General features: G+C 39.9%; 1 pseudogene across 1 annotated transcript; it reads left to right on the top strand.

The window, feature by feature from the left end:
* Nucleotides 1-2,218: 2,218 nt before the first annotated feature.
* On the top strand, nt 2,219-13,182 carry LOC147505818 (phosphoglucan, water dikinase, chloroplastic-like; annotated as a pseudogene). The gene is made up of 6 exons (XR_015193484.1): nt 2,219-2,303; nt 2,413-2,499; nt 2,582-2,653; nt 2,788-2,959; nt 3,051-3,159; nt 12,076-13,182. The product of XR_015193484.1 is annotated as a phosphoglucan, water dikinase, chloroplastic-like (transcript).
* Nucleotides 13,183-20,809: the final 7,627 nt, after the last annotated feature.

Genomic DNA, 20,809 nt, shown 5'->3' with positions numbered 1-20,809 from the left:
TCTTACAGTAGGTAATACTTACATCAACGTTTTCTTGAAATTGTGCATTGTTTTATGCTTTTCTTCTCATGATAAGGATGAAAACAATTGCAGTTAATATAATCGCACCTGCCACAGACCCCACTACTATGCAAGAAATGGCACCTTTGCTTATCCTTGATTTAGAAAAATCGAACACCACTGCAGTAGAAATAAGAATTGTGAACCAGAGGCCAGTCCGTGTCTCACTTAGTGGTGAATATCAGATCAGCGAAGAACTCGTGGGTTTTGGCTTTGGGTGTTTTATTTTTTTTTCAGGGTTAATAGTAGTGGAAGGTATTTTGGGTTTTTTTGTAATTTAATTTTGATATCATTATGTCATTCTTAGTTTAATTTTGGAAGAAGAGAAGAATAAGAGAGAGAATTTGAAGAGATGAATTTTTTTTTGGAGAGTTGGGAGTGTTTTGTAGAATTGAAAAAAGAATATGGAAAGAGGTTTTTATCTATTTTGGGTTACTAACAATTGAAATCGGAAAAAAAAAAGGCGTCGAATTCCTTTTTTTTATGAAAAATATGATGTGTAAGTCTCAGAGAAAAATTGGGAGCATTTTCCACTACTGTATTAATGGTATTTTATTTGATTATCTTTTAATTAAGAGATGTAACTAAATGAGGACACTCCCACAAAAATTAAGATAACTACACCACTAGCAACCATTAGATTCATCGTTGCAAATTTTATAGTTGTCTATTGGATTAAATTTCCTTCAAACCAATTCACTCATGAGATTTTAGTGCGTGGGAAAAACAAATAGACGCCTAGTATCATTTTTTGTGTTTTTTTTTTCTATATTAAATATAGTAATATCAAACTTATATAGGTAGAAATAAGGAAATTTTGAGACATTCTAAATCTAATAAAGAGCAATAAGCAAACAAGCAATAAGGTTTACTTTACTTGCAGCAGCATGGTGTACGTCTTGAAATTGAAGTTTGTTAATTTTTCATTTTATTTGTTGTTTTTCACTTTTTGTTTTTGCTTTTTGCTTTGTGTTGAACCACCCTTTCTTGGCTATATATATATATATATATATATATATATATATATATATATATATATGGGGAGGGATAGAACCACGTGGATCAGAGCCACATTATAGGCATATTTTTTTTTTCGTAATAAAACTGAACAAAAAAAAACATTTGCTCTAAAAAAAAAAAACTGTTTTGCAAAAGAATCGATGGTTTAAAACCAAAATGAAAGAATGTAAGAAATGGGTGTGTCATCTTTTAATTTGTCAAAATCGCCACTTGAAGTTGCATCGTTGGCTTTTCGCTTTTGGCGATTCACCCAAAACCAAATAAAGAAGAACAATGAGAATGGATTTGAAGCATTGGGCTTAAAATTATGAGTTTCTTTTTTATCCGATTTGAGCAAGTTTCAAATGAGAAGCAAAAGGGAAGATGAAGAAGGCAATGAAAGAACAAGACAAGATACCCAAATAAATTGACGTACTAATCTTTTGGGTTGATACTTGATACCACTTTTCTGCCACTTAACCTGCTTAAGAAGCCCATAATATATATAATCGGGCTTCAATTTGGGAACCGAAGTTTTCCAATTTGACTCGATAACAACCTTAACCCCATTTAGCGGATGTTGGATTGGAATAGCAAATGTTCTTTTTCTCCTTGTTAACTCCACTCTTTTGATGCTCAATTGAATTCCCTCCCAAAAACGAATAGCGGGTGTGGTGCAACAGATTCAATAAGGGTTTTCGGTTTTTTGCACCGGTCTTGCAGTTTTTTTTTCCAAATGAAAATCATCCACTTCTTGTTTGAATAATTTGATGTTGAACCCATTGAATATGATTGGAGTTGCTTATGAGGTTATATGCGCTATTCATGGTGTTTCGCTTTGTTTCGTAAATTTTTATTAATCTAAAAATACGAAAATATCCTCCTTAATTTCCTCACTTAAAACTGGAGATTGCTTGAGCCGTTGGATTGGAATTGATGAAGAGCCGGAATTGGCTGTGTCTATAATGTGGCTACAGTGCCTGTGGCTCCATCCCTCCCCTATATTTTTTTCGTTTTAATTCTAATCTTTTAGCCTACCTAGAGAAGACGGTAGTCAATTACGCTCTTCTTGTTTCACTGGTATATAGATTGTATTAGCATTAGTTGATTCTGTTGCTATATTCCGTGCCTGATACACTTAGGTTAATTTGTTGTTCAGGTTGAGTATTGCTTCTGGATCTTCCCAAATATCAACCGTGGGACCTATAATTCTTGTTGTCAATAAAGCTGATGGAGATGAGGAGGTTCTGCCTGTTGATTTTTTGTTAATCTGCTACCTTCTTGACTTTTAGAAGATTGTGTAGCATCTGGCCAGTAGCATAATAAGCTCAATGTGGGGTGCTGAACATGCAGGTCACAGCTTCTGGGAATAACGTTGTTGGCGTGGTTCTTCTGCAAGAACTGCCTCACTTGTCACATCTTGGTGTTAGGGCACAGCAAGTAAGTCATGTGATACAGATTGTCAGCATGTTCATTACTTTAACATGAAATAAGCAATCACAACGCTTGTGATAACTTGCAGGAGAAGGTGGTTTTTGTCACATGCGAAGATGAAGATAAAATTTCTCACATCCGAAGCCTTAATGGCCAATCTGTGAGATCATTTTCTAAGAACACCAATAGTTAAAAGCTTATTCTAGATATCCTAAGGTTCAAAGCTGTCTTTTCTACTGTTAATGATATGTTGTTTTAGCCTCTTATTATATTTATGTTGGTGATACTTTTCAGGTTGAAAGCATCTTCTGCTGGCGTTGACTTGTTTCCTTCTACTCTAAATGGAAACAAAGAGGTGTTGCCTGCTCTTTCAGGAAATGGAATTTCATCTGGATCATCACCCCCATCACCCCCATCACCCCAGTCGTCTTCCTGGTCTGTAGTTAAAACATCCAACTCAAATCAGGTATAGATTTTTTGTTTATTCATTTTACTGCAGCCAATTACTACCTGTTTGGTGTTTTATTTGATGTCTATTCTAACTAAATATTTGTTAGGGTATTTCTCCGGGTGTTCGAGTGCTCAGAGATGCAGATACTCACACATCAGGTGCAAAGGCCTTTGTTTGTGGTCAATTGGCTTCTTTGGCGGGACTTTCAGATAAAGGTAAATATAGATCTGTAAATACATGTACCATAATTCGCGATTCTGCCCATTTTCTAGTTGTTGTGATTGATATCTATATAAAAAGTATTTCATAAACTCTCGTTGATTGCTTCCATATAATTTTGTCCTGACCTTTTAAAATTAAATAAAACAACCCATCAGTTCTAACAGTATTCCTGGAGAAAAGAAAGGACTGGGAAGCAAAAAGAAAAGGTGATTCCATTGGGCACTCATCAAATTGGATTGGGCAACCCCTCAAAAAAAAAGAAATTTTACAAATTTGCCATATTACAAATTTGCCATAAAGCCCAAGCCCAAAGAACCAATTCAACCGTATTGCCAAAACGACCTCTCCGTCGTTTACTTTACATTAAACGAAACGACCATGTCGCGTGGAGCGTACACTCAAACGACTTGGCGAAGTCGTTTACTTTACACTCAAACGATATGGTGGTCGTCGCTTTGAGTGTAAAAGAGTAAAACCATAATTCCATGTCGCTTTAAGTGAAAACGAAACGACTTCTCGCAAGTCGCTTGAAAGTGTTACTCACACTAACACCAAAACTACGCTGCCATGTCGCTTGAGTGTACACTCAAACTACGCTGCCATGTAGTTTGAGTGTGCACTCAAACTACGCTGCCATGTCGTTTGAGTGTGCACTCAAACTACATGACCAAGTCGTTTGAGTGTACACTCAAACTACATGGTCGCGGCGTAGTTTCAGTTGTTACTCACACTAACACTCAAACTACATGACCGCCAGAAGTTTCAAGTGTTAGTGTGAGTAACACTCAAACGACTTGTCCATATCGCTTGAGTATACACTTAAACGACTTGTCCATCTAGTTTGAGTGTAACTCAAACTCAAAGTAACACTCAAACGACATGGTCATGTCGCCCGAAAGTGTACACTCAAACGACTTGACATGTAATTTGAGTTTACACTCAACGACTTGGTCACGGTTTGAGTGTACACTCAAACGACGTGGACACGCGACTTCAAACGACTTGTCCATATCGCTTGAGTATACACTCAAACGACTTGGCCATCTAGTTTGAGTGTAACTCAAACTCAAAGTAACACTCAAACGACATGGTCATGTCGCCCGAAAGTGTACACTCAACGACTTGGTCACGTGTTTTGAGTGTACACTCAAACGACGTGGACACGACTCAAACGATTCCAAATGCACTCAAACGATTTCAATTGAATTAGAAAATTGAAATCCGATTTAAAAAATTGGGTTAAAAACAACACAATTACATCAATAAAACTACATGCACTCTACACTCTTTATCCTGTTATGACATAGTATCTTTATAACCAAGTTAAAACATGTAATCAAACATGCTATAAAAATCTAAAATAATAATTTGTTTTATATCTAAACTTGTTATTATTATTATTTTTTCAATTGTGAATCATAAACTAGTTTGGGTTTAGAGTTTAGAGTTCAAGGTTTAGAAATTTCAGCATCAACATATTTCACTTAATTATTTGAAATAATAATTTGTTTTATATCTAAACTTGTTATTTTTTATTTTATTTTTAAAATTGTGAATCATAAACTAGGTTGAGATTTGTATTTAGGGTTTAGAGTTGTTTACAAATTTCGTGCTAACAAATTTTACTTAATTATTCAAAATAATAATTTGTTTTATTTATAAACTTATTATTTATTATTTTCTTTTTCAAATTTTGAATCATAATCTAGTTTGGGGTTTGGGGTTTGGGTTTAGGGTTAGGGTTTACAAATTTCGCATGCAAAAATAAAAAAAAAATTAATTTCAAACATATTTCACTAAATTATCCAAATCTAAAATAATAATGCTTTTTATATCTAAACTTGTTATTTTCCATTTTTTTTATTCAATTGTAAATAATAAACTAGTTTGGGGGTTTACAAATATATTTCACTCAATTATTCAAATATATCAAAATTTCAAATATATATAGAATACTTCATTCACTTTCGGTTTAGAGCTTAGGGTTTACATAGAATACTCAAGTTTCTCTACATACTCAAGTTCTCTCTACATACTCAAGTTTCTCTACACACTCAAGTTTCTAAAATGGAGCATGAAGATGAAGAAGAAGTATTTGAGGTAATGTTTGATGTACAACAACAAATTAGAGAAGAACAACAAATTAGAGAAGGAGAAAATAGAAGATATGTTGAAAGTGAAGAAGTGGAACAAAATGTTGAAGGTCAAGGTGAAGAATTTGAAGATCGACAAAGTCGAAAGCAAATGAAATTCGAGAAATCGTCGGCGACAAAATGCAAACCTAAATAATGAGGTAACACTTGATTAAAATGAATACAAAACACTTGATTGATTGAATGAATGAATGAATGAATGGATGCAAAATGAATGAATGCAAAACCCGAGCCCAAACGACATGGTCGGGTCGCTTTGGTAACACTATCAAACGACATGGGCCTCAGAGTTTGAGAACACTACTGAAATCCACATGGCGGTTTTGAGAACACTATCAATACACCCCGAATTTCGGCTGCACTGAAAAACATTATTTGTCCCCGACTCTTCGATCTCCGAGGTGTGACGACTTCCACTTCCAAAACCCATAAACAGCTTTTAAAATAAAGGGATAATTAAAACCAATAAAAATTTCAATTATACAAAAGTCTTCTTCATTACAAAAATTCCCAATTAAGATTAGGTTACAAATCTCTTTCAATAACTCTTTAATCAAAATATACAAATGAGAATACAAAAACATTGTCTAGACTTAAAAGCTATATCACCTCAAGGAAAAAAAAAACGTGATCCGGAGATGTAACGCTAATGCAAAACCACAAGCGCAGACCTTACTCTTCTTCAACACTAAACCTCTTTGTCAAACTTATCAACTATGTTCATTGAATGAACACACCCGATAAGCAAACATGAATCGGTCAAGATTATAAACAATGTTTGGTGTGAGTAGCCTTAAAAACAACCTATAATATTACACATATATACAATAATCCATAAGGCGCTTAGTTCCTCCACCGAGGCCTTTAACTTTCAAATCCACTAATACAACATTCTTAAGATAATAATCTAGGCAGGTAGTTCCTCCACCGAGGCCTTTAACATTCTTAAGTACACTAATTTAAAGGTGTAGTTCCTCCAATCGGCGGCCTTTAACTTCCCACTAACCACACAACAACTATACTCATAATAAATAAGGCATGTAGTTCCTCCATCGAGGCTTTAGGTTCTAACTAAACTATAACCAACCAACCATATACAAATCATCTATCTAGAGATATATCCTTTTACCAACATATTACCATAATTAGATTATTTCGGCTTTCTTTATGTGTCCCTAAAATCACGTCAGATCTATGTTTTACCTAGTTTCCCTACTACCACAATCGCAACCCAACGCGAACATGTACATCCACATGCCTCCCTTTACATAATAATGAGCCACTCCGTGGCGTAACCACCTCGGAATGGATGCCGCGACACTGTAAATCCTCACACCTGAAGCCAAATCTATGTAAGACCGCCACCCTATTCGGCAGATAAAAATATTATGCATCATCGTTTCTATTTTGCGAACGGAATAATCAAATTATTCTATTCGCTCGCCAGAGGGTCACCCAAGGCATTCAAATTAATCAAACGCCGCCGAGAAGGGTCAGCCCGAAGGCCATTCAGATTAACTCAAACGCCGGAATGGCCAATCACACGAGTTGTGGTAGTGGGGTTCTAGGATTTTCGTTATGTAATTTATTCAAAATCATACATTAATGACTATAAAATTTCTACTATATCACGCAAGTCAATCAATTACCTTATTGCACTAAGCCACAATACATAGAAATATCTCGCTTACCTCATAATCATTTTCATTCTTTCACGCGAATATATTATTGCACTACACCACCCTCCCGGTGGGCAAATATTCACCAAGTCTTATATACTAGCATCTCACATATAAAATAATGGAATGTATATACATTTCTCCAAGATATTGATCAATATATTATAACGTGATTATATCATGTCATGTCACAATGCTTCCATGATCGCATACATTATTTATTATAACGTATTAGGAATATAATGTTTCTAACATCTCAATATCATCACGCGTCAAAAAATACACAACATCAAGGTCAAATCTTTCTTAGATAATGACCACCAAATATATACTAGCTTCCTTCCAAAGATTTTATTACTATATGTGTCCATATAATATACACATAAAACGCATACAATTAAACAAATTAACAATCCACAATCAAAGCCCAATATGCTTACACCCTACTCACGTCAAATCTAAATTAGATAATTTACCAACCAAGTTATACAATATCCGACAATATTTTATTACTATATCTATCCATATAATCAAATAGGTGAAAAACTGGAAAAGTCAACACTCACAGTCAACTGTCAACGGTCAAAGGTCAACGCCTCATGGTCAAGGTCAAACTCAACATGTCATGGTCAAAGCCAAACTGTCATCGTCAAAGTCAAAGGTGAAAGTCAACCGTCTATGGTCAAAGGTCAAAGTCAAAGGTGAAAGTCAACCGTCCATGGTCAAAGGTCAAAGTCAACCCATCATGGTCAAAATCAAAGTCAACCCATCATGGTCAAAGTCAAACTGTCATTGTCAAAGTCAAACCGTCGTTTCCGTGTTCGACAGGTTCAGGGTCATAGCCATGGTTCACGGCTAAGGTCAAAGGTGTAGGGCTCATGGGCTCATGGCCAAGGTCATGGTTCGGACCCAACTGGCCAAGCCCAAACCTTAGAATCCGAAAGTTTAAACAGTGAAAGACCCATGTAGATCTATTTTAAGTCCAATGGACTGGCCCCAAACAATATCAGAAACGGGCCCAAAAACAGTTAAGTAGTTCGGTCCAAAAAAAATACAAATGAAACGGGCCCATAGACTAATATTAGAACTGGTCCCAAAACTTAATTAAATTGGGCCCAAACAAAACATTTAAATTTCGACCCACACAACTTAAAATAGAATCCGGGCCCAAACCAACTAAACAAACTAGGCCCAACCGATTTGGCCCAAGCCCAAAATCGCTGAATAGTGTCATCTCCTTCCTCAAGTTTCTCTCCTCCACCACCAGCACCAAACCGACCACCCCACCTTCTACACGACCCCCCAATTAACCTAAGCGGTTTTTCTCCAAAAGAAAAACCCAATCACATTAACAAAAGCAAAACCCCCAATTTCCAGTAAACAAATCACTTCCAAATTCTTAGATCCGACCGCCATTAGTGTTCTTGGAGCTTTTCCAACCCCCCACAAACTCCCCACTACCACCATACATCAAACACCAACCCACAACCAAATGAACACAGTTTAAACAATTTAAAAGCGCATCAAACCGAATCCTCCAGAAACGCAGTAATGGCAGTAACGCCATTGACGGATTCGAAGCTCCAAACCGCCCCCAACAGCACTCACTCACGACCCCCATCACCTCCAACATAATCCCACTACTCCAAACATCCTAACCCAACACAACAAAACAAATTAAACTAAAAACACAACCCAAACGGTAGCATGAACGTCATTTCAAGACGGAGCTTCGACGTATCGATATCAACCCACGAACAAGTTTTACTATATCAATAAAGAACCAAGCATCTACGCCCACCCCCGATAATCGACAATCACGACGTCTTGTGGCTCGGCCATTAACGCTCACGAGCCGCATTGAGTTCATAGTATCACGCCACCGCTTAAATTACACACATCCAAATTCAATAAAGTTTAATAAAACGTAATAACACGGTCCAATACAACGGAAAATGAACAAGATTATCAATAATACACGAAAACCATAAGTTCGGTGAAATAGCAAAATAGCTACTCAATTGACGTAATGAAGACGATTTAATCCTGATCCTCAGTCAACCGCCATTCATGCTTCCACCTCTCCGTAAATCCAAATTTCATGCTCGCTTCCATTTTAATATATTCTATTCTCCGGAACCCTATTTTCTAGAAAAGTGTTTATATACTTGGTCCAAACCCCAAGCCTAATATTGCATCCAAAACCAGCCCACATATCCCGAACCCGATCCGGTTTAATTTTGAAAAATAAAATAATTTAATTAATTAATAAAATAGAAAAATAATGATTTAAAAAATAATGCATGGCATAAATCTACACGGAACGACATGGTCGGTCGCTTCATTACACTATTAACTACATGGCCAGTCGCTTCATTACACTATGTAAACTACATGGCCGGTCGCCGGACTTTTGATGAAAACTACATGGTCGGGTCGCTTTGAAACTAAATGCATTGTTTGAGACCTTTGTTTTATTCTTCTATATGTAGAATTCTTTGTCAGCTTATCCGAACCGATCTTCTCGCGAAACTCGAATGATGTGGATTGTCAACCGATTTTAAGTGATACAACAGAAATTTTACTACGTAAGAGGTACGATCGAAAGTAGGCATTGATTTCATTTTTTTTTAAAATTTTCTAAATATAATTTTATTAGTGTATTAATAATAGTTGTTGTTTTTATGTGTTTAGGTCTTTCATACACGTAATGAGGCAATCGATTGGGCAACCGCTAGAGGAAGACAAGTTAATGTTGTTGTGGGTCATTGAAAAGTGCCTGAGCCGAAAGGAAACCGAAAAGAAGATCAATTTTGGCTTTGCGAAAGTTCCGGGTATGTATCGGTCGTTACAATGCTAAAGCGAAGAGAAGCGCTAATAAGAGAAGGTCGGAACCAAGAAATCGATGTCCATTTAAGTTAAAAGGTATTTTCCAACGCAAGACCGCCGATAGTCGAAAATTGTCGCTCTTAATGGTGTTCACAACCATCCATCAAAGACCAAGGATTAAGGACATGCATTTGCTAATTCGACTAACCGCTCCAGTTCGAAGCATTTGTCGAGATGAAAAGTGTGGAATAAAACCTAAACAAATATCGATTCCATCAATGCTAATGTATCATGATAACATCTCTAAGATATCCTTAAGTCTACACCGCAAAGCGCGTAGAAAATCGATATGAACGGCCTCGCCACAATTACGATCAACGGGAGTTGTTAGCAAAGAACATTATTTTGAGGAGTCGGACATGTGATGAGAATACCGAGGAGATAACGGATACGCCGGAGGCCAACGCAACTCTTTTGGTTCCAACTTTTAGCAAAGCAGCCCTGCCTTGCTCTATAGCTTTAACTTGTAGTAGAGAATAAACTTTATTCCTCAGAGAACCAAGACGGGCCTATTAGAGTATTACCCTCCATATCTCTTAAGATACCACCATAGCCACTCTCTCTTTGTGTGACAAAGATTACCATGTGTCCATGTGCATTTAATTCCCTTTTAACAATTACCGAATATGGCTCCATTGTGCATTATAAAATTTCTCTATCCGTTTACAACTAGTGAAGTAATTGTCGATTTTTGTGATTCTCACCAAAAAAGATGGAAAAAGGCGAAAAACACCTTTGTGATAAATTCAAAGGCGAAAACCCGAAGTTCTAAATTATTACTTTGCTTCCGCTTTATAGGCACTTGCAAAAAATTGGAAAATAAGAACTGAACGTTTCCGCAGTAACTTTTCACCAGAAGCGTGCACGCACTACTAATTCTTGAAGTGTGTTAAACCTGGAAAGTTTAGATCCCAACGCCACATGCTATGACTTGTTCCAAGTGTTTATTGGACAGTGAAGTAAACATGGCCTCTTGTTGGAAAGTAGTTCATCCTTAATACTAAAACATTAAGGATGGGTATTTTAGCATGCAACCGTGAAGGCTACTCCTTTAGCATGCTCATCTAGTGTAAATTGCTAACCCCAACATGTCGAGGATTGAGGACATATGAATCAACAGTTTTGGACCAACATGTGATGCACTAGACACATTGCTCACTGGATTTCAGCTGCGGAACTCCGGTGAGCGACTAGTTAGTGTTTCCCAACATGGGAGCCTACAGTTACCGCAGGGATCCAACTTCAAGCGGATTCAAAACATCCGCTATCTCCACTTACCTCGCCTTTTCCACTCCAACAAGAAGCTAACATATGAAGCAGTTCAAGTAGGCAAAAACATTGTATCGGGTATGAAGCAAAGTACAATAATGGATATGAAAAATCATTTTTCGTAGTATCCCCCTCGACATCCTTATGGTGAGCCTTACAATAACAAATGACTCTTCATGTATTCTAAACCAACATATTCAAAATAAAACTTAAAGCAAAGCACGATTACCTTTGACAAATCTCGGTTCAATTTCTTCCAAAGAAACATTCAACGAATCAACATCGAGAAAACTTCGGAATCACAAGAACATTCAACGAATCTCGGTTCAATCTCGTTCTTTTGACAATTTAACCTACAAAAAACCAACCCAACATCGGAAAAACTCAATTCCCAAAACCCCCAAATTCCAAAAAAAAAACCGAACTTTTCTCACATTTTCCTCAACAACAAGCCTCAATCTAGAATCCGGCTTCATGAAACCATCAGGCAACTCAATTTTTTTTTTTTTTTTTTTTTGGGTTTAGGCTAGATGGCTTTAGATAGAGATGACCGGTTAGTTTGGGTTTTCCCGGTTTCGCGATTTGGTGGGGGGTGTATTGGGCTTTTGTTTGGGCTTTGTTGTTTGGGCTTGGATTGGAGGCTGCCCGATCTAATTTTAGTGGCGCCCAATACAGCACCCAAAGAAAAATAACAAGAAAAGTAATGGGTACATGAGCAAAGTGTTCTTTACTAGATGTCTTATGACTTAGAATTACTTAAAGCTGAGGAACTAGCTTTTTCTGTACTTTGTACTTTTTCTTTATGTGTCTTGTCCAAGGAAAAACCATGAGCTATATGACAAACTTTAAATGCTCCCTGAAGCCTAGTATAGTCCTTCGACCAATTTTATTGATTTAAGTTTGCTCTTGGTAATGGCAGTCTACAGTGACCAAGGAGTGCCGGCGTTGTTTCTTGTCCCTGCTGGGGCAGTTATCACTTTTGGGTCTATGGAATCAGCATTAGAGGAAAGCGGCTCTATCAAAGCTTTTAGATCCCTTGTAGAAAAGAGTGAGAAAAGATAGACACTGCCAAGGTGGAAGGTGGTGAACTGGATAAGTTATGCTCTGAGCTCCAGGAACTGATATCAACCCAATGCCCTTCCACTGAGATCATCAATAAGATAGCCAGAATATTTCCGGACAGCAAACGTTTGATTGCTCCATCGAGTGCCAATGTTGAGGACTTAGCTGGAATGTCTGCTGCGGGATTGTATGACTCGATTCCAAATGTTCACCCTTCAAACCCGAACATTTTTGGAAATGCTGTTGCTCGAGTATGGGCTTCTTTATACACAAGGAGGGCAGTTCTAAGCCATCATGCTGCTGGTGTGCCACAGAAGGATGCTACCATGGCAGTACTTGTGCAAGAAATGCTGTCCCCGGAGTTATCCTTTGTGCTTCACACGATGAGTCCAACAGACCGAGACACTAACTCTGTCGTAGCCGAAATTGCACCAGGGCTTGGTGAAACCTTGGCTTCTGGCACCCGTGGGACTCCCTGGCCTTAGTCTTGTGGAAAATTTGATGGAGAAGTACGGACTCTAGCATTTGCGAATTTCAGTGAGGAGTTGTTGGTACTTGGTTCAGGCCCTACTGATGGCGAAATGACCCATTTGACAGTAGACTATAGCAAGAAGCCGTTATCTGTGGACCCAATCTTCCGTTCACAGCTTCGTCAGCGCCTCTGTGCTGTCGGATTTTTCCTAGAGCAGAAGTTTGAATGCCCACAGGATGTAGAAGGATGTGTGATTGGCAAAGACATCTATATCGTGCAGACACGCCCGCAACCCTCATAAAAAGCATTAAGACCTCGCAATAAAAACACACTTCAAATAATAATTGTGTTGTTCTGTATTGTTAGCTCACACAGAGAAGATCATGAATTATAGTAACTTTACCTGATACGAAAAAGCACCCTTTAGCAAACATTGAATGTAATATTGGTGTAAGAATTGTAAGATCTTTAATGAGTTATTACCGTTTCCCATGGCTGTGTATATGCATGTAAACTCCAAGACTCGAAACTTGTTAGCTGCTATACATGTCAGCGTTCTTCCTTCGGGCTTGTGTTTATGCATAAGTAAACATGCGTGTAATTACAACAACAGATGCATACCCAAACTAGTATTCACCTGAGCAAGAAGTAATATGATTCTGTAATGCAATGTGTTTCTCATCACATTTGAGAATAAAGTATCTCAGTGCCAAAGGTTTGGGATGTAAGGGAGTGATATCCTCCTTCAAGAATATCAGGCGCGTACTCAACATGATGGAAATACCCCACCGACCTGTAGAATCAGATCGGGTCCCCAAGATAAGAGAACGTTCCAGAACAATTCGCGCCAGCACGCGAACCAGGCTATAACGTGACTCATCTTATCTTCTAGAAGCAATCATGAACAAGAGATACACATGTATAAATCACTACCACCAGCTACTGACCACTGCCGCAAGCTACTTTCCCAGACTAGTACTCCCCATCATCACAGCAGACCTATAAAGACAGGTCCCGCACGCCTCCTTAATCTAGACCCCACGTTTGTGATACACTTTACACGTAGTGGACGAGGATTCACTCTCAACATCTATAAATACCCTCCTATGAACTACGCCAGACCTGATTCTTCTCTCCCCTCCGAATCGAGAGCAAGATACGTAGATAGTTCACTCCTAAGCCGAACTCGGTCCCAATAATAACCCTTTCTAGTTCCCATTCAACCGTATATGTAAAGGAAAGCTGAATCACACCTTTACATTGGCGCCGTCTGTGGTATCGATTACTTGAGACACCATCTTCATACAAACCAAACGAAACAAACACCAAAAACCAAATATCTCAAGCCCACGAAGCATGGTAAGCCTCGAAGCTCAAGTTCAAGGCCTCGCAAACCAGCTAGGCTTAACCAATGAGAGCAAGAAAATGCTGCCCTTCGTGCACAAGTTGACGCTCAACAACAGCCAGCTGGTAACGTCGCTGAGAACGGCATCAACGAAGTTAATCAGCAGATTAATGAGTTGTCGCAACGGATCGACCGAGCTAAAGACGCAAATAAAGATCGTCCCGGATCGTTCGAAAATGCTCAAGACATACCGCGACTTCCCGTTCGTTCACCGCAGGTTTTCGATGAACCCTCTCCTTAAGATTTTGTCCAACCACGTTTCCCAATGTACGATGACAACACATTCCCCAGCCAACATGTAGCCTGCTACATTCAAAGCCTGGCCCTTTACACCTCCCCGGAGTTTGACCATCTTCACTGTTGGCTCTTTCCCGCTAGCCTCAAAGATGGCCCACTTGATTTAGTTCTTTTCACTTTCGAAGTCGATTCGATCAAGACTTTCGAAGCGGACTCATTGACTGCTTTTGCCCCCGATGCGTGCACAACGAGGGCGTAAAAAGCAGATCTGGATTCACTCTTCCAGTTATCATTTGGAGAGAATGAAACCATTCGCCAGTTCCTAGGTCGGTTCAAAGCCGAACTGTTATGCATGGAGAGTGGCCTCAAAGAGTCTTTTGCCACATTGGCATTCTCCAACGCCTGTCGGGTGCGTAACATAGACCTCTCCAGGTCACTGATGAGATCGCGTTCAGAAATCCTGTCAAAGCTGTATGCTCGGGTCGACAAATATATTAAGCAGCAAGAAGGTTTGCGACACCACGGTCTATCAGATGACCAAGAAGTCGCGGGCGATCTCGGCGACACTCCCGCCAAAAAGCGGTCCAGTCGCGAAGCATCCAAATCAAAGCAACCGCTTGGATAATAAGAGAGTTATTTGTCTCCGACGCTTTCGGCTACATACTAGAAAAGATCAAGCGAGCCTCATACTTCCAGCCTAGCGTACGACAATCCGCAGACCGATCTGACATGCCCTACTACGCATTCCACAAAGCAAAATGTCACGAGACCGACTCTTCGGGCTGAAAACATTATCTCCAAGATCTCATCAGTTCGGACGGATAAAAGCGATTACACCAACATTGTTGGCGGCGACTTGCGCCATAAGCTTATGGCCCGCCCGAGTGAGTAGCAGAGATCTCCACCCGGGAACGCATAAAACATCAAGCTCGCTCCCCGCAGCAGAGGGCGCCCCATCGACCGTTCTTGTCATGATCGCCGCCCGACTCGTCGGATCGTGACAACGGTAAACCATCCATATGATCACTTTCCCGGATGATTTCGGTACTTCTTCTAGAAAGAGAAACGTGTTGTTGGTGCTCTTCAAAAGTCTATCATTTTTCTTCTGGCGGACACGCCCGACGACATTCGGTCGCCATTGAGGATATCACCTTCACAGACCTGACCTCACCAAGGTCCGCCTCCCTCCTTAACGATCGCTTTGTCGCCCACGCCGGGATCGGCCGGCGGACAGTTAAGCGTGTCTTGATAGACCCTGGCAGCTCATGCGACATTTTGTTCTACCACACAATTCAGGAGATGAACCTACCCAAGTCAGTCTTCATAGATCCTATCGCTCCTCTTTATGAGTTCAATGGCTCCAGAGCCGACCCAATCGGTGACATTATACTCCCAGTTTCAGTGGGATCAAGAGAGGATAAAGTCTACTTCAACACGTGTTTCAGCGTCTTGGACATCAAGTCGTCCTACAATACCATCCTAGGACGGCGTTGGATTCATCAAATGCAGGCCGTACCGTCCACACTTCATCAAGTCCTCCATTTTCCAGGCCCCCGAGGAATGATGGAGCTTCGTAGCAACCAGCTCGAAGCCTATCACTGTATTAAAATCCTCTCAGCAAACAAGACCGCTGAGGCCCCAATCAGCATAAGAGATGAGCCCACCAGCTACACTATGGCCAAAGACCTGGTCGCCGAAGTCAGAGGCAACACACTAACTTAGAGCGTTGGAGGCTCCAATAAGAAGGCCTATCCATATGAACAGACTCCGAAAGTTGCCAAGGCAGCCACTCATTCACTCGTCAAGACACCGAGGAGATCGCTCCGTAATCGATTGCTCCACTTTGTTCGGACCACACGAGGTCGCCATACCAGATCCCCTACCGCCAAAGCGACCTGGCCGTGATAATCCGACCCTCGTTGTCATAACCACGAAGTCATCCGGACACGTGGTCATAACCACGAAAAGCGCTCTAACTCTGCGTGAAGACTCCAATCACTCATCGGAACAACGCATCCACAGAGCTCAACCCCCACGAGGACTCTCCCAACACAAGCTATGGCACCGGTGAAGAGGGTGAAAGTGAATCTAGGAAACGTAGAACCGACCCTAAGTTCGTCTATGTAGGGGCTAACCTCGACCCCACACTCAAAGCCCAACTTGTAAACTTTTTGTCCATGAATAAAGATGTTTTCGCTTGGTCGTATATTGACGTGCTAGGTATAGATCCTAGCATTGCCTGCCATAAGTTGAACGTCAACCCTAGTGTCAAACTAGTTCGACAGCGACCTAGGAGACTATCACTACAGTTCTAAAAAGCAATCAATGATGAGGTCGATAAACTCAAGCAAGTCGGGTTCATCCGAAAAGTCGACTACCCAGATTGGATTGCTAACATAGTGGCTGTTCCAAAAAAGAATGGCACGGTCCGCCTCTGCGTTAACTTCACCAATGTCAACCAAGAAACACCCAAAGACAGCTTCCCGTTACCAAGGATTGACCGACTTGTGGACCAGACCTGCGGCCACGAGCTCCTCTCCTTCATGGATGCTTATAGTGGGTACAACCAAATACCATTTGCTGAGGAAGATCAAGAGAAAACATCCTTTATTACAGAACAGGGGGTTTATTGCTACAACGTTCTCCCATTCGGCCTCAAGAACTATAACACCCCGGTTTTTATTTGCTTTTTCCTATAATAATATTAATAGAAATAATAATAATAATGTAAATAGAAAACAGAAATAGGATATCGGTTGTTAGAAAAAAAAAGCCCGTAAGTAAGTAGATAGGTTTAAAACCCGGTTTTTAGGAGAGGGTTGAAAAGCGAGAAAATAGGGGGTTTCTCACATTAGTTTTTTGGAGAAAAAAAAAACTAGAGTTTTAGAAAAAGGTGAGAGTTTTCGAGAGAAAAAAAAGGGGTTTTGAGCGCGAAAGATAATCGGTTCGTGGTGGATTAAGCAGACGACGGGTTTCAATTTCCCGATTTGTTCATTTATTCGATTTTAACGATTGAGTAGTCATACTATATTATATTTTATTGGTTTTGATTTAAACACACCAGTAATGCCGTTCTTTCTCAAATTCTATTTTTGTCAACTCTGTTAATGGTTAAACACCATTTTGAACCCCCGATCAATTAGGGCGACTTTTTGGCCTTTAAAGCGCGAAGTCCCGGACACGGTGGTGATGGCGTCGCCATCGCCACACCAAACCGTTCCTTGTTCTTTTTGTATGGTTTTTGTTTGTTTTGTGGAAATTGATAACTTTGAATGTCATGAATAATGTTTGGGTGGGTGGTGAAGTGGAGGTGGTTGTTTTGAGGATGAGGGAATGTCTTTGTGAAGCTTGAACGACCATTAATGGCGTTCGCGAGAACATAACCGTTTTGTGTATGTTGTTGCTTAACATTTTGTCGGGTTTGATTGTTTTGTTGTGAGGTTATGTTGTTGGGTTGAAGGGATTGTTGATGGTGGATTGGGTGTTGGAAATTGAAAAATTGAAGCTTGAAATCAACCTTTAATGGCGTCGGTCGAAATTCTTCAGCATAACAGAACTATGTTTTGATGGTATGGGTAGGTGGGGGTTTTCGTGAGGAACCAAACCGCGGGGTTTCTTTTTGCCATGGAGGGCCGGTGGTGGCTGTGTGGTGGTCGGTGGTGGCTGTAGAAGTTGAATGAGGGAAGGAGATGAACAGTGTTTCACGATTTGGGCTTGGGCCAAATCGTGATGGGCTTATGTTTTAACTGTTGGATTTTTAGTTTTTGGGCTTAAGTTAGACTATGGGCCTTAGGATTTGGGCTGTTGGGTTTGGAGTTTAGGCCGGGTTGACCCGAGTTGACTGTTGACTTTGACCAGAGTTGACTGTTGACTTTGACCAGGGTTGACTTTGACCAGTTGACCCGAAAATTTAACTTTTTCCTAAAATTACAATTCGGTCTAATAGGATAAGTCTAGGACTATTAACGTGTTTGATTTTAGGCTAAGACTTTTATAAATATACTTGTGTACGTGTATTTACTGCTTTGTGATTTTTCAGTCTTTTACGCTACACAACGTTATGACACTTATACATTCATGAAATTAATAACGCGTAAACCAAAATTTATTGAATCAAGATATTCTTACGTTCTCTGAAATAATCTATTCAATAAAATACAATAATGCGTAAACAAAACTTACCGCACCCTTTTAGAACTCTCCACGCCTCAAGTTTTGGAACTGAGTTTTATGACTGATGATGTCATATGTTAGGTGGGCATTTATTGAATGTGCCATAAATGGCCCGTTAGTGTTATATAAGGGTATTCATTGAATGTGCCATGAATGACCGGGTATTCATTGAATGTGCCATGAATGACCAGATGGTTTGGACCGCCCCTAAAGAGGAACTAAGGTATTCGCCTTGCGGGTTAGTTGTATTCCTTGAGTGTACGGGAATGTAGGATTGGGTATTTCTTGAATGTGGCAGGAATGACCCAGGGCATTCATTGAATGTGCCATGAATGGCCCGTTAGTGATCGATAGGTATTCCTTGAATGCATGGAATGACCTAAGGTATTCATTGAATGTGTCATGAATGACCCGAAGTTTTGTGCCCAAAGAGGTCGCGGAAATATGTGAATGAAAGCCCAGAGATGGCTATGATATTGTGGGTATTTGGTTGGGAGAGGCACACAGGGAATGTGTGATTTGGCAAATGTGTGGAGTGCAAATCGTGGAGTAGGTACTAAAGGGTGGGTGTATAAGAAAAGTAATTGATTAATTTATAAGAGAAATTGATTTGATTATGTGAGTGGGTTGGGCTTACTTTTGAATGCATATAGGATATTTACATATGTTATATATACAAGTTCTAACTTTCTTTTTGCGGGGAGGGTAGGACTTAATAATATTTTGTCTTGGGGGCCGGTCCTACCCTTATACAGCCGGATATGGATATCGGTAAGTTGTAATTCAATTATTTAGATATTAAAATGAGTTATTAGAATGGGTTAATAAGATGGAAGTTAATAAAATGGAAGTTTTGCTTGGGAAGAAACTATGCCGTTTGAGATGACGGAACTACTTGTCTTCCAAGCTGAGAATGATTAGGTTATGATAGAATTTAAAGTGTTAGTTGGATAAGAAAAGTTTAAAATGTTTATATGTGTTTAGTCTACTCATACCAGCAAATTCAATTTGCTGACCCATGTTTGCTTTGTTTTGGCAACGTGGGTGTGTTCTTGGGAACATAGGTGGAAGGCAGTGGAACCGCGGCGTGTGATTGTGATTCGTGCCTGGAGCGGTCTGTTAGTTTTCTTTTAGATTTGATTTCTTTGTTGGAAGAATGTAATAACGTATTTTGCCTTTTTCATGGCATGAGAACATGGTAGTGATGAATTTTATTTGGAGAGTTGTTTGATGTTTTATTTGGAAGGATGTAATCTTAATAAAGAGATTGCGGATAATTATTGGGATTATTTTATTTTAAGTTGTTTCTTTTATGACATGGCTATTAGGGTTTGTATGTGTAGTTTTCTCCGTCATAGTCTGGTTTTTTTTAAACAAGTGAACCTAGTGATGTTTGAGATATTTATATTTCAAATATTCACTTTGTTATTGTTTAGAAATTCGGGCTGTGACAAGAACGCTGGAGCGACATATCAACGAATGGTAACTGACATGTTCCAAGACATGTTAGGAGACACCATGGAAGTATATATTGATGACATGGTCATCAAGAGCAAAAAAGCAGGTGACCACCTCACTCACCTCGAGCAAGCGTTCTCCAGGTTACGCCGAACTTGCATGAAGCTGAACCCAGAAAAATGCCTTTTCGGAGCGTCCTCCGGCAAATTTATGGGTTATCAGGTCTCACAGCGTGGGATCGAAGCTAACCCAGATCATATCCACACGTTCTTGGATATGCCCGACCCGCAGACAAAGAAGCAGATACAGAAACTATCAGGCATGGTTGCTGCACTCAACCGATTCATATCCAGGGCATCAGACAAATGCCGACCGTTCTTGCAACTCCTTAAAAAAGGCAAGCAGTTCTCATGGAACGATCAATGTCACCAGGCCTTCTCCACCCTCAAAGAGTATCTCACAACACCTCCCGTCTTAGCCAAACCAACAGACGGCGAAACGCTGGGGCTTTATCTAGCAATATCAGACTTTGCTATTAGTTCGGTTCTATTCAAGGAGGACAACAACTCAGAGAAACCAATCTACTTTACGAGTAAGACACTAACTCCAGCCGAAAAGAACTACTCTTACATCGAAAGAGCAGTTTTAGCACTGTTATACTCTGCAAGGAAATTCAGGCCATACTTCCAGGCACACCCAATCAAAGTACTCACCGACCTCCGTTGAAGAAGATACTTCACAAGGAAAACAAGACAACTCGCATGGCGGTTTGGGCCAAAGAGCTCGGCTAACATCACATCGAAGTTCGGCCCCACGCACCTCGCAAGGGACAAGTCATGGTTGATT

This window comes from Coptis chinensis, chromosome 4 (genome assembly GCF_015680905.1).
Source record: "Coptis chinensis isolate HL-2020 chromosome 4, ASM1568090v1, whole genome shotgun sequence".
Lineage (NCBI taxonomy): Eukaryota > Viridiplantae > Streptophyta > Magnoliopsida > Ranunculales > Ranunculaceae > Coptis > Coptis chinensis.
The sequence above is the reverse complement of the archived record's forward strand: the minus strand, read 5'-3'. Positions and strand labels throughout refer to the sequence as shown.